Here is a 24,179-nt window from a genome sequence, read left to right as displayed (position 1 = left end):
TATTTGTGTGACTTTTGAAACATCAAATTTCTGATTGTGGCATATTCTGTAGCTGGTCCCATGTTTTTGGCTGAGAGAGAATTCCCAGTTGCTTGAATTTGTCTCCATTTGCCATTTGCCTACTTGATATTTATCCAAATGTATTTTTGAATGTCTGACGAGAAATTTTCTAAGGACTTTCCAGTTCAAGGAGTGTTCTATGATGACACTGGGTCACCTGTTAAAGAAAAATTATACTTACTAAAACATGAAGATTGTTCAGCACTGTTGCAGTAGGTATGCGGGCCACTGTTGTGTCTTGCAGTGGGGAGAGAGAATGTGTATAATGACAAATATAGTATGATCAGCGAGAATTTACAGCCAAGGATCAGTGGGTACAAAATTGTTAGTAGGAGAATTGGTCATGGTACTGCATGCCTATAACTCTCAGTGCTCAGGAGGCTGAGGCTTATGCTATAAAGTGAGAGCTTGTCCAAAAGCCAAAAATAAATACATTAATTAAATTAAAAGAAGATTGTTAAAATATGAAGGGTAAGGAGGATTCTGGTGAAAGTGACTTAATGGGAATGTTGTGGAAGACAGACCAGGGTAGAATTCAGTTGCATGCTGCTGAAGGTTGAGAAATCCAATCAGATATGTAGGGTGATCAGACTTTAAGGGTGAGTTCTGTCGTTCCTGATTCTTACTCTGGTTCTTTGCTTAGACTGGATCTTATGGGAAAAGGGAACCAAAGGAGGCCTTGGGTTGAGAAGCCTGATAAAAAGTTGGCAAAGCAAGGAGTCGCTGTCAGCTGCTAAAAGTACACAATTTGTCTTTTCCGTAGCAGTGTGGTGGGCAGGGAGATGGTGATGCATAGGGCTAATGAGTGAAGAAAGACGGAAAGAAGGACAAGAAGAAACTCAGAGGCATTCCTTATACAGTCAAGACTAAGGCCAACGATTATTCAGTGCTCAGGTCTCTTCTCTTGTAATGGAGGGTGAATCAAGGCCAGCTATGGAGGTGTAATGACCATCATTTAGCAGATTTTGTAATCTACTGCATTCATGGTCAGTACATGGAGACAATAGATGTTGTACATACCATGATCATCCAAACCAGTAGTGGAAATAAGTCTGATTGGGAAGGTAGGGATCTTGTGGTTATACATCCATTTGTAATAAAATAGCTGTGTGAGAACCATCACTGTAGAAGTCCAGTTGAACTTATTGAATGATTTATTAAATTGTTATCTTCTCTTGTCTAGTGATAGATTGCAGGCAGAGGCATAAAACTGTATACAGACTTTGTCTTCAATCAGTCGACATGCTTATTGCCAGGGTAAAATGAACTTTCTATGGTACCCAGGTCATTTTCCCTGGATGTCTTCTCAGTTAATTCCAGGTATGTGGAGGCAGTGCAACACTGACCTATACTTAACCTTAGGACAAGTAACAGATACCCTTTAGGGACTTGGTTTATAATTGTATTAACTAGGTTTTGAGAGAGATTTTTTTCTCTTTTCTTTTCTTCCCAAGCCCTTTGCATAATTTTGAGCACCACACAATTGGTTTGCAAACACTTGTTTCTACAGCCTGTTTCTTAATGCAAGTCATGGCATAAGTTTTTCCTTCTCTAGAGTTTTCATGTCTTGGCTGCCTCTCAAAGCTCGAGGTAAGCAAATCTGGCTGCTGTGTGTCTGGTGAGGACTTGTCATTTTGATACACTATTATGCGCAGTGTTTTCTAAGCCTTTTAACATAGCTGAATGTTTTAAGTACATGAATGAGCTGCTGTTGTTTGGACTTGCATTGCCCCCCCGCCCCCCACCTTCCCCAAATGTTGAGGTACTGATTGAATCTTGTTGGTGCAAAACCTCCAGACCTTTTTAATGTATGCACTAGACAGATTGCTTGTAAGAAGTGTAGGCAGGTGAAAGGATTAGTTTTAATTATGCTCAGAGCTAGTGTGATCATGAAGTAGGGAGCAACCCCTCCCGCTCAGGTGCTTTCCTGTGACACTGGCCTTAAGACATTTACCTGAAAGGTGTGTTAAAAGAACAGTCATTTAAAGTTCTTCCCTTGGCATTCATGAGATGTTTCTCATTACCTGGAAAACACTCAGGCAAGTTCCTACTGCTTTTTTCAATGAATTGCCTGACTAGTATTTCCTTTTTGTCTTTTACTTCCAATTCTTAATGCTTCTGTCAGCAAATTTTCACCATAGGTCTTTTGAAACCAGGCAAAGGTGGGGTCCAATGGAACTGCTCCAAATAGATTAACATATTGAGAGGAAAGAAGGGGTAAGACTGCAGAAGGAAGCCGTGGAGTGCTGCTCGGGACTGGCTGGCCCTGATTTTTCATTTTACTTTATTTTGCTGTTTATGCCTCTGGGCACACACCAAGTTCAGTTATTGGGGAGTTTAGTTGAGTAAAACTCAGACTTGGTCTCTGGCAATTTTATTTCCTTTTTCTTTTTTTATAACTGAAAAAAAGTCTTAAATTTTCAGGGGCTGGGAATGTGGTTTAGTGGTAGAGTGCTAGTCTTGAGCAAAAGAAGGTCAGAGACAGTGCCCGGGCCCTGAGTTCAAACACCAGGACTGGCAAAAAATAAAAATAAAAACAAAAAAATTGAAAATCATGGGCTGGGAACATGGCCTAGTGGTAAAGTGCTTGCCTTTAATACATGAAGCCCTGGGTTCGATTCCTCAGCACCACACATATAAAAAAAGCCGGAAGTGGCGCTTCAGCTCAAGTGGCAGAGTGCTGGCCTTGAGCAAAAAGAAGCCAGGGACAGTGTTCAGGCCCTGAGTTCAATCAAGCCCCAGGACTGGCAAAAAAAAAAAAAAGAAAAAAAGAAAAAAGAAAGACAATCTTGGTAGATGTCACTTTTTACAAAGGCTTGTGGTTATCAACTGTTCCATTTTTTAAAAAATTTTCTTCATGCTGTTGACCTATATTCATAGTGGAACTTTGCCATGATTGCAAAAGGATTTTTAGCTTTTTTTGCTTTAGAATTCAAGCTACATCATTTTAGCAGTTGAAACTTACTTACCTCGCTAGAGAATATGAGTCTGAGGAAAAAATATGCTCTGAGATACTTTAATATTTGACCCGAGTCCTGTTTGACCTCTCTCTCTCTGTGTGTGTCTCTCTGTGTCTCTCTGTGTCTGTGTCTCTGTCTCTGTCTCTGTCTCTCTCTCTCTCTCTCTCTCTTTCTCTCTCCTTGAGCAGGGTTTCAGCTCAGTGTCTTATGCTTGCTCAGCTTGTTGCTTGGCTGATGCTCTGCTACTTGAACCATGCCTCTAGGCTAGCATTTAGCTGCTAATTTGGAGATGGACCCAAGTTGGTTTTTCTTCCTAGGCTAGCTGTGAACCATGATTCTCAGAATCTCAGTTTTCTAGTAGCTAGGATCACAGGCATGAGCTACCAGCACCTGGCATATTTGACTTTTTATTGTCAAATATTTCTTTTGCAAAGAAACTGTCAATGTCTCTTCATTTTTAAAGTTTAAAATATTTAAAAGGATTCTAAGATGAGCAAGGATTAGTTCAAGTCTCAGACAGAGAATAAGGAACTGAGTTCTTTTCAGTGCATTTAGTTGTCTTTCTCCTGTGTACAGTTTTATTTTCTGTGGGTTTAATTACTTGGTTGTGAGCCTTAGTGTGAGAATATTAAATGGAGGATTCCAAAACGAAACAGTTTGTAAGTCTTAATTATGTCTTATTGTGAGCAGGGTGATAAAAATCTTGTTCTATCCCACTTTGCTCTGCCCAGATCATGAATCCTTGCTTTCTCACGTGTATCCCTGCTGTATATGCTACTCACCCATGAATCACTTAGTTCAAGTAACCCACTTTACTGAATGATGGACTTGAAGCACAAGAGTAACGATGCTGGAAAACTTATTAGGACATTGTTTTAATTGTATTTTATTATTGTTGTTAATATCTTACTGTATCCAGTTTGTAAATTAGACTTTAACACAGGTGTGAGAATACAGTGTTGAGCTCAGTACTGATTAGTTTCAGGCATCAATAGAGATTTGAAACTCTCTGCAGATGAGGGAAGACTACTGTTCATGTTTCAGTTTCTACAAAGTTGTACACCATGTGCTCGGTTTCCTGGGTTGTTAAGATGAGCTATATACGTGAAATCTGCCAAGTTTTCTATTAATGAACTCTTTTAAGAAAAAAATGCTATTAGATCATGCAAAAGTGCAATGTATGCAGTGACCTGCAATTTCCTTCTACTGAACAATACAGAAGTGTGTGACATGTAGCCGGTTGGGGAAAATGAAGAGTAGCTTTGTAATCTCACAGGGCTCTGCTTCTCCCATGGGTGGTTTGGCTTCGCCTTAACATAATGTTTCGTTCTTGCTGCTGAAAGATGTTCAGACAACTTGGACATTGCTACTGCACTTTAAGCAAAATTAAAATTTTGAAGTTAAAAAAAAACAGAAAACAAATCTACAACATTAAAATAAAAGCAAGCCATGGAAAAATTCAGTGAGCATACATGTTTCTTGTAAAAAATCATCCCACATTTGGCACAGGTGTTTTGTTGCTGCTGAATTAGTGTGTAGTCACTCATACATTCTCAGAGTTTAACCTTTTTATCTTTTTATTGCTGTGTTCATATAAATGAAAACATAACAGGACATAATTTTGACTTTTGTTATCCATTTCATATATATATATAGTAATTTCTCTAATAAATCTCCTCTAGCATAAATATATTTATTTACATTTCTTTAGAGGCCTGTTTTACCCAAATACACATAGATCCTTCATAAATCTATCCCAATATTGCTATTTAAGAGTTGATTCCTATCCCTTCCCTTCCCATCCCACCCCTCCCCACTCCTCTCTTTCCCTTTTCCCTTCCCCTCTTCCCTTTCCCCCTTCCCCTTTTCCTTTCCTATCCCCCCTCACCTCCCTTCCTTCTTGCTTGCTTGGCTTCCTCCCTCCTTTCTTTCATTCTTTCTTTCCTCCTCTTCCTTCCCTCCCTTTTTCCTCTCTCCCTCCCTCCCTCCCTCCCTCCCTCCCTCCCTCCCTCCCTCCCTCCCTCCCTTCCTTCTTTTTTTCCTCTTTCTCTCTCTCCCTCTTTCATTCATTTGTTCCAGTGCCGAAGTTTGAACTCAGGGCCTGGAGCTTGCTAAACTGGTGCTGCACCTCTGTCTCTGTATTTTTGCTGCTTATTTTAGAGATTGAATCTGTTGGACTTTTCTACCAGACTGTGACCATTCTGCTTTTAGCTTCCCAAGTAGTTAGGATTATAGGCCATTAGCACCTGGATAGTGGTTTAGTTTGTTTTTGTTTTTGTCGGTGGTGGTGCTTGAACTCTGGGCCCTGGGTGCTGTCCCTAAGCTCTTCAGCTCAAGGTTGGCACGTCACTTCCATTTTTTTTTTCTTTTTTTGGTGGTTCATTGGAGTCTCATGTACTTTTCTTTTTAAAAATATTTTTAAAATTTTACTGTAAAGGTGATATACAGAGGGATTACAGTTACATATGCCAGGTAATGAGTACATTTCCTTTCGTAGTGTCGACCCCCTCCCTTGTTCTCTCCAAGTTTTTCCCCTCCAGACTTCTCTACCCCCACAAGTTGTATAATTCATTTCCAGCCTAGTGTCTAGAAACGGAACAGTGAATTTCACAAGACAATATGTTTGAAATTAACTACATAATAGGGGGAGGGAAATTGGGAGAAAATGAGTGCGGTTGTAACAAGTTTGACAAGAAGTGTACTTACTCATGTACTTTTCTGACCAGGCTGTCTTTGAACTGTGATCCTCAGATCTCAGCCTCCTGAATAGCTAGGATTACAGGCATGAGCCACTAGTGCCCGGCTCCTGGCTGGTTTTGTATTTTAATAATTAAAGAATAAATATGATCTTTTGGTGAATATATGTGTCAGTATCTTTAGACTCAGTAAGAACCTTGGATTCTTACTGCATAATATATTCCAAGGTCTCTAATAGCTCTAAGAATCCAAACCATATAATTTAATATCAAGCATGCATTAGTTACCAGTCAGAGAGGGATAAAATAGATTTTAGGCTTTTTATACAGTGAAATTCTTCGTTAAAGAATGAAAAAGAATCGGGTAGAACTCTGTGTTTTGACAGAAAAAAATGTACATATAGTAGTATATGTATGTATAGTATATATATTATACTATATATAGAGAGAAAATAGATGTATATATAGACAGTTCCATCACTACCTCTAGGAAATTAGAATACTATGAGACGGTTGTTTTTTCCTGTATACATTTTGGGTTAATTCAACTATCATTACAAGTATTACTGTAGATATCAGGGAAAAAAATAGAGACAAAAAGCAAATTAAGCTTATGTTTATATATGCTTTGACCAGACTAGAGATAATAGAAGAAGGATCTACTGAAATATCAGAGATTGGACAACATCCAGATTAATAGAAATCACAAATCATTCTTATTTCTACCCTGTGATAAAACTGTCTATAGCCTCTAGGTATTTATACTTTTGTGTATTTTAAAAATTCCTATCCCTTCCCTTCCCATCCCACCCCTCCCCACTCCCCTCTTTCCTTTTCCCCTTCCCCTCTTCCCTTTCCCCCTTCCCCTTTTCTTTTCCTATCCCCCCTCACCTCCCTCCCTTCCTTCCTTGCTTGCTTGCTTCCTCCCTCCCTCCTTTCTTTCTTTCATTCTTTCTTTCCTCCTCTTCCTTCCCTCCGTTTTCCCTCTCTCCCTCCCTCCCTTCCTTCTTTCTTTTTGTGTATTTTAAAAATTAACTGGTTGCATGGGTTTTAGCGAATAAAGAATGAATAAAGGTTGTATTCATTTCATTATTAATGTCTGTCTAGATATAGGATTTTAATTTCCTTTTGTTGACATTGACTACCTTGGATATTGCTACCCCTCCCCATTTATATACTGACCATGAGCGCCTGAGCCTCCCAATTGTGTGGGTGGGGTTTGTTACAGGAAAATAGAGATCTGATTGAACTGTCATGGTTCTTAAAGCTTTCAAGCAGCTTTCTCTTATATAGTAAGTTGAATATGATGGGCAACAGATCCAGACAGTGATTTTCTCTTTTATTTTCAAAGAACAGTGTCTGCATCTCATTTAATTTTTTTCCCTCTCTATAATATATTTTTAAGTGACCTGTTCTGCTCTGTGTTATTTCTATACAAGGTTTTTCAAAGTCGAGGATAGGGAATATCTTTTTTAGGTCTTTGTGAAATACTTATGTGAATTATTAATTAGAATATATATATATATATGAATGAATAGAAGGGCTCCTTCCAGAAATAAAGCTAACACCTTTTTGTTTCTGGGCTGTTTTTTTCATTTTTTGAGTTTCATTAAAATTTGTATTTATTTATTGTCAAAGTGATGTACAGAGAAGTTACAGTTTCATATGTAAGGCAGTGAGTACATAGTACGTTTCTTAAGAAACTTGTTACCTCTTCCCTTGTTTTTCCACTTTTCCCCCTCCCTAATTCTCTCCCCCTCCCCAAGTTGTACAGTTGGTTTACAGCATATTGTCTTGTAAGTATTACTGTTGCATTGGTTCACCTTTTACCCTTTGTCTCTCCATTTTGATGTTCTCCTTCCCTTCCCTCATTCCGATAAAGGTATATATAAAATACCCAGGGTACCAAAATCAGTTACAGTGACATCAGGGGTAAAATCATGGGGAAGAAAAACAAAAGAAAAAGGCATAATTTCACATGGTACATTGAAAATAACAACAATGATAAGCCACTTATTTTTATAGCTTGGAGTTCATTTCATTGAGCATCATCTTATGTGTTCATGTGTACATAGCTATTGAGGTATTGTCATCTGCTAGGATTATCTTAGACATATACTAATTATTACTAATGAGGGAAACCATAGAGTCTATGCTTCTTTGGGTCTGGCTCACTTCACTTAGTATGATTTTTTTCCCCAAATCTTTCTATTTCCTTATGAATAGGGCAATGTTCTTTCCGATAGAAGCGTAGAATTTCATTGTGTATATGTACCACATGGTACATTTACCACATGGTAAATTGTGCTGCTATGAACATAGTTGGGCTGGTAGCTTTAGTGTGGTCTTACTTGAAATCCTTTGGGTAAATGTTTGGGCTGTTTTTCACCTTATCTATTCAATTTGTTGGAGAGTAGGCATGATGAACTTAATTTGTTGATTTATACATTCCACAAATAGACTGTTTTCTAGGTGTGAGGACCTGAGGTCGAGTGAAGAATAATTTTAGAGTTAAACCATAAATATGATGGGGGTGATCAACAACAGCACATATTTTAGCTCTCATGTAAGGTAATGAGTAGTATATGAGCAATGTGAACTAAGTGCTATGCAAGTAGACAAGACTATGTGAATCTGAACCTAGAAGACTATGTAAGAACCCTGGGTCTTGAGAAATGAGAAAGATAATTGACACTTTGAAGAAAAGGAAATGTGGTTTTACCTTCTGAATAAGTAAACATACCTTGTGTATCAAGAGGTTATCTGTATGTCATTTTCATCGACTAGTATGGAAAGACTGAGGACACCCTACTTTTTGTTGGGATACCCATTGTGCAAGCCTAGTCCTTAGGAATTCCAAGAAGTATGTTTAATCTGTGCTTCTTGGGAACTTAATACAGACAAAAGTAAGACTCACCTGTGGCCTGAGTTAGATCAAGTATGATTCACTTTGTGTGTCACATCTATCAGGTATACTGAAATAGATTCTTCCCAAGTTTTAGCCTTGCAGGCAATTATTTATCTGTAAACATATCTGTGTTAAAAATATAAAATTGTTCAAGATCATTCCACCATTTTTGGGGGTCACTTAGCTGCAAAGGTATATATTTCTTTGTTTTACCAGGTCAAACATTTTTATTGGGGTAAGATTAGGAAGATTTTTCATTTTAGGTTGCTGGAAAGTACCTCCAGCTGAAAACCATCAACCATTTAGAGTACATGCTTCATTTGAATTGTGTTTCTGGATGCAATTCAAGTATGACAACTGTGAGTTTCATAACTTTCTCTAACTTGATTCAAAAATGTTTGGAGGCCAACATACTTCTGAGATCTTTTCTGTCTTCTGCTGGCAAAGCCCAATGGAGGTTATCAAGGTCAAGACTTTTTTGCTGGGTCTCACAAAAAGGAGAAATGAGGAGCCAAGAGCCCTAGGCTTTGATCATCTATCCTTGCCTATGCTTACCCAGTAATAACTTATCTCTCTTGTTCAATATGAACGAACATCTTGTTGAGTCTGTGCCACTGAAAAAGGAAACCTGTTAATTTATGTCATGCATTTTGTCTACCTTAGAAATAAATGCTCATGGTCTTTCATTGAGTTATAGTTCTTAGGCCATGCAGAGGAAACTCTAAAGGTGAAACATGTCTGAGTGGACAAGAAGGGAATGTAGGAAGTAATCGACATTATTGGAATAATTCCAATGTGTGATAGTCAAGGTTCAGCTGTATTCAGTACTCTAAATCTCCCAGATAATGCCTAAACACAGTGAATCTATGTTGGAATCTTTTCATTTGCAGTAGTTATTCAGGATATTCCAGCCTCCAATTCTTTCATTAAAAACATCAATTGTGGTTTTTAAGGGGAAATAAACAAAAATCTGGACAACTTATAAAATAAAATTCTGAGTTCTTTTAGTGAATCAACAAATATCTATTGAACACCTGGGATATGCTACATAAAGTCCTTGCATAAAGGTAGGTACAGTTCTGACAAAAAAAATAATGAAGACTTGGTTGCAAATCAAAAGTATATACATTATAGAAATGTTTAGAAAGCAGAGTCACCACAGATAACTCATGTACTACATGAGTTACAGAAAACATGAGAGTAAGGGTTGGGGATGGAGTATAGTTTGGATGGTGCCATTTAGAAAAATAGGAAGTAGAAGGAACAACTCACAGTAAGACTGACAGTGAATTCAGGGTTTTGTTAGTTTGAGTACTGTGGGGTATCTAGATGCAGATATAAAACAAAATTTGAATTTGCCTCTAATTTGGTTCAGCACAGAGAGGCTGAAGCTAGACATGGATTATGGAAGTCATCAGTATCTTTGAAGCCAAAGTGAACAGAAGGAATTGTCTAAATGAAACTGTCAGGTGAAAAGCGTGTCATTGGAGCTAAATTCACACCTGGATTTCTGTCTTCCTCCTTACATTAAGAGTGTGTTTGTGCAGATCAACAACATCCTCCATTTTCCTAGATAGTTGTCTGTGTTCTCTGATCTTACAGCACTCATTCAGTTACTTCTTCCCCCCACTTTCTTTTTCCTTTTCTTTTTGTCCTAGCAGTTCTGAGATTTGAACTTAGAGATTTGTGCATGCTAGGAAGCCATTCTACACACTTAAGGTACATACCAGAATCTTATTTGCACTTATAGGGTCTTGAGCCTTTTGTTGTTGTTTTTTTTTTGCATGAGGCAGGCATTGGACCATAATTCTCCCACTTATGACTTCTGTGTAGCTAGAACTATAGGCATGTACCCCCACACCTAGCCTTTTCCCTCACAAAATACATCTACTGTTGACACTGGATTTTCTGTCTTTTAACTCATCAGACTGACTACTTTCTGTTCTTGTGGCTGACTTCTAGGCTGTAAAACATTAGGTCTCTTTCTCAGTATTTTACCCTTTGTCATTTGAATACCCTTAGCATCATAATTTTAGAGGAAGACAAAATTTGGTAGGAGTGAAATAAGTGTGTAAGATATACCATGTATAAAATATATATGTCAACCAGGTGTCAGTGGCTCATGGGTGTAATTCTAGCTATTCAGAAGGCTGTTTCCTAAGCATCATGGTTTGAAGCCAGCCCAGGCAGGAAAGTCTGTGAGACTCTCACCTCTAGTTAACCATCAAAAACAACTAAAAGTAGAGGTGTACCTCAAGTTTTAGAATACTAGCCTTGAACAAAAAAGCTCAGGGACAACACTGAGGCCCTGAGTTTAAGCCCCAAGATCTGTATGCAAGCACACGCGCACACACACACACGATATTGCATTCAAGAAAAATTGCATTAATGATAAATATGTATAGGATATAGAATTTTGTTAATGTCTTTCACCAGAAAGGTGAGAGGAAATTTAAGTGATACTTTTAGGCTTTAGGCTTTGCTTTAGGGGAATGGAGCTTTACTTTCTACTACCTTGAGGAAGAAGAATTCTAGGTTCTCTGACTCTCAAAGTCAAGAAGAGGAACAACTCAGGAGAAGCTCAGACAGGTCTGGTTGGTTCTGAGACCACTTCTCAGATCTTCCAGTGTCTTTCAGTTCAATAGTACTCAGTATGGCTGTGCCATATTTAAGGATGTTATTTTCTGAGCCCCAATAGAGCAATGGATGGATGGAGGGGAAGACAGTGGAAGACTGTAAGAGGGCCTTGTGATCTATTTGAAAGGTTAGTGTTGGGAAAATGGAGGAGAATGGAAAGGGAATAGGACAGACTCGATCATCAACAGGTGAGGACTGTTACTGAGGAACAGCGAGGGGCACAGACCTTCCTGTGTGATTGTAGGTTGTGCCAGGGGGTGTATTTGGGACCAGGCTTATATGGGGTGTGAGCAAGGAGGCAGGTTAATAGAAGCACCACTAGGTCTAGGAAGTTAGGCTTTTCCATTTGGCCCATAAAGGGTTGTTTATAGCTGGGCCTAGGTGAGAAGTCTTGTCTGCATATCAAAGCAGGTTCCCATAGTGAGGTTTTTGCCTGGTGCCTGCATATCAAAGCAGGTTCATATATTGAAATTTTTGCCTGCTGTCTGTATGGGTCTGAGGCAATAGGGTGGGGGTCAATCCTTCAGTTTTTTAAAATCTTAAATGAGATGGGGGGCAGATTTGGAGGATTTTAATTTGAGAAGAGCCAATACCTGACATTTTAACTTGATGGTTCTGGCTTCTGTGTTGTAAATAGAATGTAGAGAGGTTAGAGTGGAAAGCCAGTTTTTAGGTTCTTAGAATAGCAAAGATGATAGTGGCTTAACCTGGAGTGGTGAGGGTAGAGGTGGTGAGAAGTACTTGGATTTAGGATGTATTTTGAAGTTGTTGTTGACAGAATTTCTGATGGATTGATGTGTGGTTTGAAAGAAAAATTAGTGCCAAGGATTATTTTAGATTTACTGGTCTCAGCAACTGAAATAGAAAAGGAATGTGATTAACTAGAGGAGAAATGTTTTAGGAGAAACAGATTAGACATAAATTATCAAGTACACTCCCCATCCCCCACTTTCTCATTGTGGTAAAATACACATAATATAAAATTCGCCACATTAATCATATTTGTGTGTATAGTTCCATGGTATTAAACACATTCCTAATTATGTGCATCTAAGTTATCTCCACTCACCCCCATGATTCATCATGTAAAACTTTCTTGCATGTACTGCATAATAATTCCCCCTATCCTTCCCCTTAGATCCTGGCAACCACCCATCTGGGTCACTATGACTTTGATTCCCAAAATAACCCATGTAAGTGTAATACAGCTTTTGTCTTTTGACATTGACTTATATTGCATAGCATTATGTCCTCAGGGTTGATAAACGTAGTATCATATATGCTAGAACTTCTTTTCTTTTTAAGCCTAAATAGTACTCCATTGGGTAAATCTGCTACAGTTTGCAAATTTGTTTCTGTATCAATGGGCATAGAGGTTGCTTGCATGTTTTAGGCTGTTGCGAGTAAAGCTGCTATGAACACTGTTGAACAGATTTCTGTTTGGGACCTTGCTTTCAACTATTTGGGACATATGCTTAGAAGTGGCATTACTGGATCATTTGGCACTTCTATTTTTGATTGTTGGAGAACGACCATACTGTTTTCTTCACTGGCTATATTCTATATCCCCACCAACGTTGTACAAAGGTTTCAGTTACTTTGAATCCTTGCCAACGCTTTTTATTTTCTGTTACTTGTTTTGCTTTGTTTTTGAGACTAGCTGCTATGGTTTGAATATATGTGTTACCTTCATAACTTATAAGTTGGAGCCTGAGGCCTAATATGATATTAGGAAGTGTGACCGTTAGGAGGTTATTACAATGTGTCTTTTCATGTACTTATAAGCCCTTTGTATATCTTCTTTGGAGTAATCTCTATTCAAATTCTTTACCAATTCTTCATAGTATTGTTTCTTTTGTTGAGTTTTAGAGATTCTCTGTATATTCTGAATATTAATCTTGTATATGATACATAATTTTCCCTCTGTTGTACTGCTTTTTTATACTGGTGATACCTTCTTTTGATACACAAGATGGCTTAATTTTCTTAAAGTCCAATTTGTCTATGTTTTTCTTTTACTTCTGTGTCATTGGTGTTATATCTAAGAAATTATTGCCATATTCAATATCAGAGCTTCTACTCTGTATTTTTTTCAGTATTCTATAGTCTGAGGTATTAAATTTAGGACTTGCATTCATTTTGCAAAGTTAGCTTTTCTGCATGGTGTTAGATAAGAGGTATTTGTCATTCCTCTTCAGTTGCATATCCAGTTTTTCAAGTACCATGCATTAAAAAACAGCCCTTTCCCCACTGAATGTATTAGAAACCTTGGCATACATAATTACTTGACCTTGTACCCAAGGGTCTATTTCTGAGCTCTTAATTCTATTCTGTTGGTCTATGCATCTATGGAGTGCTACATATTTTGATTACTGTAACTTTGTTTTGAAATCCATATATATATTAGTCTTCCAACTTTGTTTATTTAATGGTACCTCAAGGTTCCATATAAACTTCTTTATGGTTTCATTTTGGTTTTGGTGAAACTGGAGTTTGAACTCAATGCCTCTAATGTGGTAGAAAGGAGCACTTGAGCCACAGTTCTTGTACTTTTTGCTTTAGGATTGTTTGTTTGTTTATTCAAATAGAGCCTCCCATTTTTACAAATGGCTGGCTTTGGGCCTCAGGTGCTTTGGATTCCTATGTATGCCTCTTGTGTAGCTAGAGTTACAGGGTAGTTGTTTAAGATAGGGTTTTATCTTTTCTCTGGGGTTTTCTTAAAGTTCAGTCCCTCTAATCTTTGCTTACCAAGTAGTTAGGATCACAAACATGAACTGCTATTCTTGGCTCTTGTGTTTTTTTTTTTTCTTCTACAAAACAGACACACAGACACACACACACACACACACACACACACACACAAAACAACAACAACAACAACAACAACAACAACAATAAAACCTACCATAGCATTTTTGATAGGGATTGTATCAAATCTGTCAAATCTATTCATAGCTTATTTTGGTGTAAGATTGACAGCTTAAAAATACTGTTTTCTTCTCAATGAACATGTAATGTGTTTTTATTTGTTTTCTTTAACTACTTCCAGAATATTTTGTAGATTTTATTGTGCAAGCTTTTAACCTTCCTTAATTTTTTTTTTTTTTTTTGCCAGTCCTGGGGCTTGGACTCAGGACTTGAGCATTGTCCCTGGCTTCCTTTTTGCTCAAGGCTAGCACTCTGCCACTTGAGCCACAGCGCCTCTTCTGGCCATTTTCTAGATATGTGGTGCTGGAGAATCGAACCCAGGGCTTCATGTATACAAGGCAAGCTCTCTTGCCACTAGGCCATATTCCCAGCCCAACCTTCCTTAAATTTTAGCCCTATATATTTTATCCTTCTCATGCTCTAATAAACAGAATTGTCTCATAATTTCCTTTTCAGATTGTTTATCAGATATGCAACTGATTTATCTGTGTTAACTATAAAATTTCTTTTTATTATTGCTAAGTTAATTTGTTTATTTTGTTTGTTTTTTATTTTTGAGAAATGGTCTATGTAGTCTGCTCTTTCCTTTCTTTTTCCTTTTACTTATTGTGAAATTAGAACTTCCAGTTATATATAGAAATTTGAAATTACATCCTTCCTAATTCCTTATCTTATAAAGTTTTCAATCTTTCACTATAGTATCTAATAGTTGCTTTTATTCTTATATTGAGATGATTTTCTTTTATTTCTACTTGGCCAATTTTTTTATTCGTAAAGGTATGTTGAATTTTGTCCAATTTCTGTATCATTTGAGTAATCATGTGGTTTTTTTCTTTTATTTGTTAATATGTTATTCATTTTTCTTTACTGAACCATCCTTGCATTCCAGTAAACAAAGCCAGCTATATAATTTTTCAATATGAAACTGAATACTAATGCATTGTTGAGGTTTTTAGTCAGTATTTACAAGGAGTATTGTTTTAGTTTTCTTTCTTACTGTGTCTTTGACTGGCTTTGATATGGCAGTAGTACCTTGGAATGAGATATGAATGTTCTTCACCCTTTTGTCACTGGAGAAAGGTTGAAATGGATTGGTCTTACTTCTTCTATAAAGGTTTGGTGGAATCTTCCGGGAATGCTGGATTTTGTCAGAAGATTTCTGTCTACTGTTGCAGTCGTCTACCTATGTATATGTGTGTGCTGGTACTAAGTCTTAAACTCAGAGCTTTACATTCTCTCTGAGTGTTTTGCACATGGTAGGTACTCTTCCACTTGAACCATACCTCCAGTTCTGACTATTTTCTGGTTACAAAGAGAATGAGTCTCATGGTTTTGTCTGCCTCGGCTGACTTCACACTTCAATTCTCAGATCTCAACCTTCTGAGTAGCTAAGATCATAGGTATGAGCCATCAGGTCCTGGCTTGCTTGATTCTTTTTTAATAGATATAGTCCTAGTCAAATTCTCTCTTCATGATTAAGATTTAATTGTTTGGTATTTCCAGGACTTTGTCTGCTTTATCTGTTCAAAAAACTCTAGTCCTTTGTATTTCTGTGTAGTAGTAATATAATTTTTATTTCTGATGAGTAATTTGAGCCTTTTTTTTTTTTTTTTTTAGTCCATCTAGCTGAAGATTTTTCAGTTTGGTATATCTTTTCAAAGGATCATTTAGTTTTATTGTGTGCTTTGTGGGCTAGATTGGAAGACATTAAAATGTCAAATACATGCAAAATCCAATGAATTAGTGAAACAATTTAGGTGCAACTAGGAGAACTATCCCTTATCTAGATTTCATAAAAGCATTAGGTAATGTGTTACTTGAATCTAGAGAACCTAGAGTACATACCATAGGCCAAACCATGACTAAGACATGATGTTTTCTTTTACATTGCCTTAATAAAAATTCTCTGGAATTTTGGTCAATGTGGCATGAGGGTCCAAATTGTCACTTGCTGTCAAAAATCTTTTGTTGAAAGGCTACCTAGCGTGCATGAAACTTTGCATTTCATCTCTAGCAAAGCTGGAAGCCTTTGGCTGAAGTTTGATTTATATGCATATATAATGCAGTAAATAAAACTCCCATTATTGATATGTTCATCATGGGTTTAATATAAATTTTTATGTTTACAATTATCAAATTTGATAATTGATTTATATTACTGACTATAAGTACAGATGTTTTATAACTAGGAGTAGAATGTTTAAGAACCTAAGTTTCACTAAGCTTTATGTTTAATTTATAATTAAACATGGAGTTATAATTATTTGGTACTTGAAAACATTTTCCGTATGAACTGTTTGAAGTATTTTAATAAAACTGAATACATTATGTTTATAAATGTTAGCTAAAATTTTAAATGGCATTTAAGTTTGGTAATAGGGCTGAATGTTAATGAAAGTCCTTATTGCAAGTGACTTTTATTAATTTACTAGGTTTATAACTAGAGTAATGGGATTTGTAAACTTAAAGGAATTAGGAACAACAAAGTATTCTTGCTTTAATTATTTGAACACTAATTCACTAGCTTTTTTTCTGAGCACGAATACCAAAAAGCTTATTCTCTCCTGTATGAAAACTCCCTCACACATGGCTTTCAAAACCATCCAGTGATGATCATATTTGTATCTTAAACCTGACTTCATTTTAGGTCCCCAGACTCAAATATAAGTCCATATTACTGTTTGTTGCTATGAGGCTTTCTAATCATAGTCATATCACATGTATCTAAAACAAAATTCCTAACTTCTTTCTTATCCTACTGCCCAAAGCTTAATTCCTCTGTGATTAAAGCTTTGGATATGAACCTTGCTAGTCTTTACTCATTTCAATTGCTAGGAAGACTTTTCCCAGTAGGGTTCTGTTACATAGCATGTTGATGTTGGATATTTAAGGAGAGATGACTGTTGGGACTACTATTTTTAGAGACCATGATGGCAAAAAGAAACCATATTTTGTTCTAAAGGAGCAAAGACAGAATTACTTTGTTACTAGATTCAGAAGATCATAGGTTAAAGGTCTAGTTTGAGAAGAGACATGGGCCTTGTTCTAGGGATCCAGCTTCTTCACCTCCACCTACATTGGCCTTGTAGGAAGGAAGTTTGAGGAACAGAGTAATTTTATTCTCTCTCTCTCTCTCTCTCTCTCTCTCTCTTTCTCTCTCTCTCTCTCTCTCTCGCTGTTTTCTCAATTTTACTGAATCTTAAATAGAAATCAGAGGGCACTATCCATCTCTAGTCTTCCAAAGTTTGGAGTCTGCTTTAACCTGAGTGGAATGGGATTTATACTTTTTGCCATGTTTGATCAAATATGTATTTATTGATTATCCTCTTAATGTCCTCTCATTGACTTCACACTTGTTTCTGTGGAGGACTTGGTATGGCTTATAGTAAATACACTCAGTAAAGCATGAAACAAATCATGTGTGCTTTAACACTGTTCAGCATATTGTATCTTTTGCACTACTTTGGGCAGCATAAAAATTAGTAGGATTGAGGGGAGAACTGTGGTATTTAGAAGTCCAGTTGGTTATGATAATCTCAGATCAATTTTTAAATTCCTCACCTGATCCTTCGGCCCTCAGGTTTTATTTTAATATAGGCAGAATTTGTCATGACCAAAATTCTTTGTTTCAGATTATTACATGGTAGAGAATTCTTGCATTTGTTTCTGGATATGTCTTATTCTCCTTGTGTGGTTCTCATGGGAAGCCCGATCCTCACAGATACTTTTTAAAATGTTCTTTTGGTGATGCATATTTTATCTCTGGCAAACACTATCTCTAACTTGTTTATGAACAATTACCTTGGAAATCTTTTTAGCCAAAATTATTTTAATTATAAATTTGATATTAACACAAGTCAAAGAATTATGTGGATCTCCTTTCTCATTTAAGAAAAGCCATGGGGACCTATGGAGTCTGTTCAAGATGGAATCATAATTCTTTTTTTTGGCCAGTCCTAGGCCGTGAACTCAGGGCCTGAGCACTGTCCCTGGCTTCTTTCTTTGCTCAAGGCTAGCACTCTGCCACTTGAGCCACAGCGCCACTTCTGGCCATTTTCTGTATATATGGTGCTGAGGAATCGAACCCAGGGCCTCATGTATATGAGGCAAGCACTCTTGCCACTAGGCCATATTTCCAGCCCAGGAATCATAATTCTTTTTTTTTTGTTTGTTTGTTTTGTTGCCAGTCCTGGGCCTTGGACTCAGGGCCTGAGCACTGTTCCTGGCTTCTTTTTGCTCAAGGCTAGCACTCTGCCACTTGAGTCACAGCGCCACTTCTGGCCATTTTCTATATATGTGGTGCTGGGGAATCGAACCCAAGGCTTCATGTATACGAGGCAAGCACTCTTGCCACTAGGCTATATTCCCAGCCCCAGGAATCATAATTCTTAATGCAAAATATAAATTATTTCGCAGATTCACTGAACACCTGAAGCCTAATATCTTTTTTTTGTTGTTATTGGTTTTAAACACATGCCTGTCTCTAATCATTTTTTTCTCACTTCTGTTCTTCTGTTTTTTTCTTTAACATGACAGCTTATTTCTGTTGTGTTATTGTATTCTTTGTGGGAAAGTTGAATTTGTTTGCCATGCTTTATTTTTATCTTTCTTAACCATAAATATGATTGCTCTATTTTTTCTTTTTGTATAATCCAGAGGAGTAAGGTTTTTTGGTTGTTCTTATTTTGTTTTGCTGTTGTAACAGTTGCTTCAGGATTATGGTGTGAGTTATAAATGGGAACAAGACTTGAAGGATACTGTGTTAGTTATAAAAACATGTTAAAAACAAGAGTTGTTTTTATTTTTAAAAATAAAGCAAAATAAAAAGCACAGTCAAACATCTGTAAGAATTGTATGGGTTTTATATGTATGATTCTAGTGACAAAACAATAGCCCAGACTACCCTGCTGTGCTTTTGTTTTCGAGTAACAAAAGCTAGGTGCTATACTGGGCTCCAACTAGGTCCTGTCCCATTTTCTTCTTGCAAGATATTAAAAGTTGAAAGGAAAGCAAGAATATGCAAATTCAAGCACAAGAGCTGTCAGACATTTGCCTCCTACACATGCACAGCCAGCCACATCTTCTTACATGTAATGATTTATCCGTGAAGTAGGGAAAGAAGGGAAGTCGCATAGAGTATTAAATAACAGTGCAGGAGTAGGATACCACGAGGGCAGAGTATGTTTGGTCAGGAAAATCCAGGTTGCATTTTCTACTGGCTCTCATCCTATCTGCTTAGACTCAGCCTGACTTCTCTTGTCTGTTTTAAGACTTGGCTATTTCCTGTCAGAATAGGATTATAGAAGTGGAAGGTGAACAAATCATTTTTCATTATGACTTTCAACTGTAGTACAGGGTGAGTCTGCTATCTAGTGGGCCAAAGGACAAGATGGATGCTTGATTCTGTGTTTAGCAGGTTTGCAAGTGAATACTTTGGGGTGTGTGTGTGGGCGGGGTGTATCGCACATGTGTTGTTCAAGCTCCTTCTTTTCACTGCTTCAGTTTGGGGGCAGGGTAATTGGTGATTTTTTTCCCCCTTCCTGGTTCCATCTTTGCTTGTTGGAGGCTCCAGCTTGAATGTCTGTTGCACCAGGCTAGAGCAGTCAGAGACCACTCTAGTGGCTTCTGTGGAGTAGTTAGGCAGAGGGAGGCAGGAAGTTGAGGGGAGTGGCAGTTCTGAACAGTGGCTGCTATGGGGCTGCCTCAGTTCAGTTCTTGCAGTTATTTGGAATGTCAGAATCTTTCCAGTGTATCAGTTTTCTGTTATTTGCAATCAACACTTCAATACAAGAGGAAAAAAAGGTATGCCTTTTAGGAAATAACTTGAGGTGTTCAAATCACCTGCCTTTCTGTAGTTTGCGAACTCCTTTGAATATTTCAGAGTAGGGGAGGAGGTGGGGTAGAATGGCTAAGGGAAATTGATGATATCAGTACTCATTTTAGTAGGACTACTTAGAAATCCATGGGATGCCACTAATACCAATTATCTGGAGGTTCCTATGCCATCTATTAGGCATTTGTGCTTTTATGAGCCTTAGGGAATATAATAAAACAAGTACCCCCAACTCCTTAAATATAAATTATGTTCTCATGTTAGTCTTAATCTTGGGGGAGGACAAATTGTTTTGGATAGAATTTGATATTTTTAATAAATAGTTTGTGGCTGATGAAAGAAATAAGTTTCTATGGCATAGATTATCTTCTCAAGTAGATTTGCCTTCTGTGTATTCAGCTTTTGCTTGTGACGTTTGGCAGTAGACAGAAAGTGCCTCTTTAATAAAGCACACCTTTAAATAACTCTCAGATTAGTTCCAGCTTTTAAAGTGAGAAGATATCTTGAACTACCACTGCTGCCAGCTCAGCTGTGGATCTGAAATATCCAGCTGTGCCCATTCTGCCACTCTCATCACCAATAACAGACTTTGCAATCAGAATCTGTCTGGCACGTGTGTTGATGTGTGAGGTGAGATAACATTTAACTCACTGTATTGGCTCTTCACGAGACCATAGTAAACATTTGTCTTTGTCAGCAGTGAAAGCAGTATGGTTGGAGGATGCACCGATCACACATACATCTACCTGGCATGCCTTTGTCTGGGTCTGCGTAGAGACTCATATTCAAAGAGAATTGCTTTAATGGTTAGGATAGATCAGTATTGGAGGAGGTGAACACTGAACTGAACTTTGAAGGAGTCTGCTAGAGGAAGATGGTGGATGTGTAAGCAGTGGGGGGATCTTTGGATGACATGAAGAATGGACCAATAATTGCATACAAGGTCTCCTTGATGGTAATAGGGGCCAAGTTTATAGTGGGAAAATAACAATAAGAATTGCTATTGTAAAGTTTTATGTGTTCCATCCTGTTTTAAAGGCTTTGCAGGCATTTCACGGATCTGTGGAATCATTTCTCTAATAACAACCATTAGACACCAAAAATGACACCTAAGGCCGAATCTGCTTACTCGTGTGGGGAATTTGGATATTATCTAGGCACATGATGATTTTAAATCCTGGAAATGGATTTATGTGTTGTTCTAGAAAGATAATAGCATGTTAGAGGCTGAAGGAGAATTGAGTACAACGTGAGCGCTAATGACACTGCAGTTGATATCGTTGTCCAGGGGAACTCTCTTGTTGTGGTGAAGTCCTGATCACAGGCGTTAGACTGAGGAGTGGGAAGTTGGAAGGGGATGTACAGGCTGGGGTAAATGGATATACTGGATTGATGACCAAGAGAGTATGTGGGACCGAACTCCATCTTTATAGGGCCCAAAGACTGTTAAATGAGGAACAGCGTAGATTTTAATCATTAGGGACTTTAAGAAAAGCAAATTTAGCTCCATTTTTACCTTCAGTTTTTGGCTATATACCACCTCTTCTCCAGTTCCAAAAACACCAGTAAGAGAAAGACTGAATTTTGTTGAGTTCTTTCCTGGCGATTTTAGGTGAGACTTTAATCCATTTGAAGGTCTAAGCTACTTAAGGAGACTTGTTCTCTTTAAATGTTTTCATGCCCTGGTTCTTTCCAATTTCATAATATAGAGAAAAATGCCTTTTGTTTAAAAAATGTTAAAAGTGTTTTTGTATTTTTATGTCCTACTTACTGTTTAGAAATGCTGTTCAGATAATGACTGAAAAAGAGATCTGATACAAAATGTATTAGGTAGTTATTTTTTTTTGCAGCTACATTCGTATTCTGTTGCTTCTTTTAAAAGTAGTACATGATCTGAAACTGACCTAGGTGAAGTCCTGATTTGGAGATGTTTACAAAATGACAAAAGCTTGGATTCTATTATAGACATGCACGTCTTGGATTTTATTGGAAATTTTATTATAAAATTTATATTTAAAATTACAGTTCTCCTCTGACCATTTCTAGATAACAATTCCATTTAAAAAATCAGCACATTTAATTTTCATTTAGCTTCCTCTTTTAATTTCTTTTTTAATCTTGTTCTTGAGGAGATCTGAAATTTTGGATAGCTATGAGAATCTAATTATCTGATATACACTCTAGCTGTTCAAACCTCATTTTGGGTTCTTCTTGAAATACCCATAGTTGGACTCATGGATGTCACTGATGGGGGGATGAGTGATGCAGCCTGGGAGCCACATGGGCCCCTGGTCTGGCTCAGCTCAGCGGCACTCTCTTCCATTCAGTCTCAGATGTCTGCCCCTCTGCAAAGCCGGGAGGCCAATGTCTATAGCTGCTGGGCATGAAATCCCCTGCTTCTGTTTGTTTCTTTTGTTGCCATGAGTTAATAGGGACAGAGACAGGAGACAGCCCAGAACAAAGCAGAAATAATGGAGTATTTCACCCCAAAAGGGAATGTGGATTGAGAAATACAAAGGGTAAGGCAATGACAGACTTAGTGTCCTACGGCAGGGTGATATATGGGCCAGAAGCTTCAGCCCTGTGACGATTCAGGACCAAAGCCTTCATCTAGGAGCTCCTAGGAGTCCATATCACCAAAAGGTTTGACCTATCTTCTGTAACTAACAAACAAACAAACAAACAAAGAAACAAACAAGAAACCCATTGTTTTTCTCATTGGGAAGGGCTATGGGATTCCTCACCTTAAAAAGGAGATTCTTCTCCTAACTTGTGGACTAGTTTTCTGGTAGGCTGTGGCCAGTAATAGGCACAAACTTGATGATATTCCATTGCTTTGCTGATTATTTCTGTTTCTGTTGGTGCAGATAAGGTTTATTTTCCACGTCTTTTAATTCTGGGGTGGGGAGGAAACTACACAGACCCTTTCCCTAGAATGAAAGGTACATTTGTTGGAAAACTGACTGCAGGTAAAGAAGCAATACAAAGATTTCCTTTGCTAGCCATTTTTCTCTTCAATTACACAGGCAAACTTGCTGACTGAACTCCATCTTCCTCCCAACAACAGAAACACATGTTTTGGTGTTCTGATGTTGGGCTCTGAACATATCAGTTCTATGATATGAGCCAGGGCTCTGGAGCAAAACAGTCCTGACACAAGACCCAGCTATGCAACTTACTCACCATCCTGGTCTATCAAATGTGTGGTATGTTTGCAGAGGTGAAAAGAATGGCTCTGAAGACTCTTCTGCATGATACATCCCCAAAAGTTAGTGGTCCATAATTCCAGGGGCTCAGAAAGCAGCTCTGGCACCAACCAGATCATCAGGGTTTGAATCCTAGTCTGTGGGAGCCATATTGAATGTTTCTCGCTGTGTTGTTCTCAGGCAGAAGTGAACTGTTACACACAAATTACTTATTTCTGGTGCTCAGTAGTATTAGATGCCTTCATTTTTGTTCTTAACTAATGCGGACACCTACCCATCCTCAGGTCTCTTTTCCATGGAGCTCAAGCAGCAATGGCTGACAATGTGGCTGTAACACACTTATGGTTATTGGGTTATGTTTTCAAAAACAGTTTGACTACTATTGACTTGAAAAACTAATCAGATCATTTTTAAACAAATCAGATCATTTCATACATTTAAATATTTCATAATCATTGAACTTATTTAATGTTAGGAAACATTTCTACACACTAAGATATAACTTGTGGTAGAGTGCTTATCTATTGTTGCTGAAATCTGGGTTCGATTCCCAGCTCTGTCCCCTCTCCCATAAAACAATGAAGAACTAACTCCACTTCCTTTTAAAAAGGTTTTTTATTTTTTTCCCAGTAGTGGCGCTTGAACTCAGGGCCATGGCTCTATTCCTTACCCTTTTCACTGAAGGCTGACACTTTAACTTATTCCTAATTAACACTTATAACTTATTCTCATTTAATCAGACCCACATGTACACACACGTGTGTGTGGTGTGTGTGTGTGTGTGCACGTGTGCTAATTGGACATAGGAGCCTCATGGAATTTCCTGCCTGGGCTAGTTTCAAAACATGATAATTTAGATCTCAGTCTCCTGAGTAGCTAGAATTACAGGTGTGAGCCGCCACTAGCTAAAAAGGTTTAAAAATGGGGATCTTGCTTTTAGGTCCCCACTCA

At 37.7% G+C, this 24,179-nt stretch overlaps 1 protein-coding gene and 1 long non-coding RNA gene across 2 annotated transcripts in view; both read left to right on the top strand.

Moving 5' to 3' along the window:
- Positions 1–24,179, top strand: part of Arl15 (ADP ribosylation factor like GTPase 15) — a 386,850-nt gene that overhangs the window by 105,887 nt on the left and 256,784 nt on the right. The window lies entirely within an intron of this gene.
- LOC125367748 lies at positions 10,970–12,118 on the top strand. The gene is made up of 2 exons (XR_007214141.1): positions 10,970–11,394; positions 11,789–12,118. It is a non-coding gene; the product is annotated as an uncharacterized LOC125367748 (long non-coding RNA).

This window comes from Perognathus longimembris, chromosome 19, assembly GCF_023159225.1.
Source record: "Perognathus longimembris pacificus isolate PPM17 chromosome 19, ASM2315922v1, whole genome shotgun sequence".
NCBI classification, from domain to species: domain Eukaryota; kingdom Metazoa; phylum Chordata; class Mammalia; order Rodentia; family Heteromyidae; genus Perognathus; species Perognathus longimembris.
Note: the sequence above shows the minus strand (reverse complement) of the source record. Positions and strands in the feature narration are given on the sequence as shown.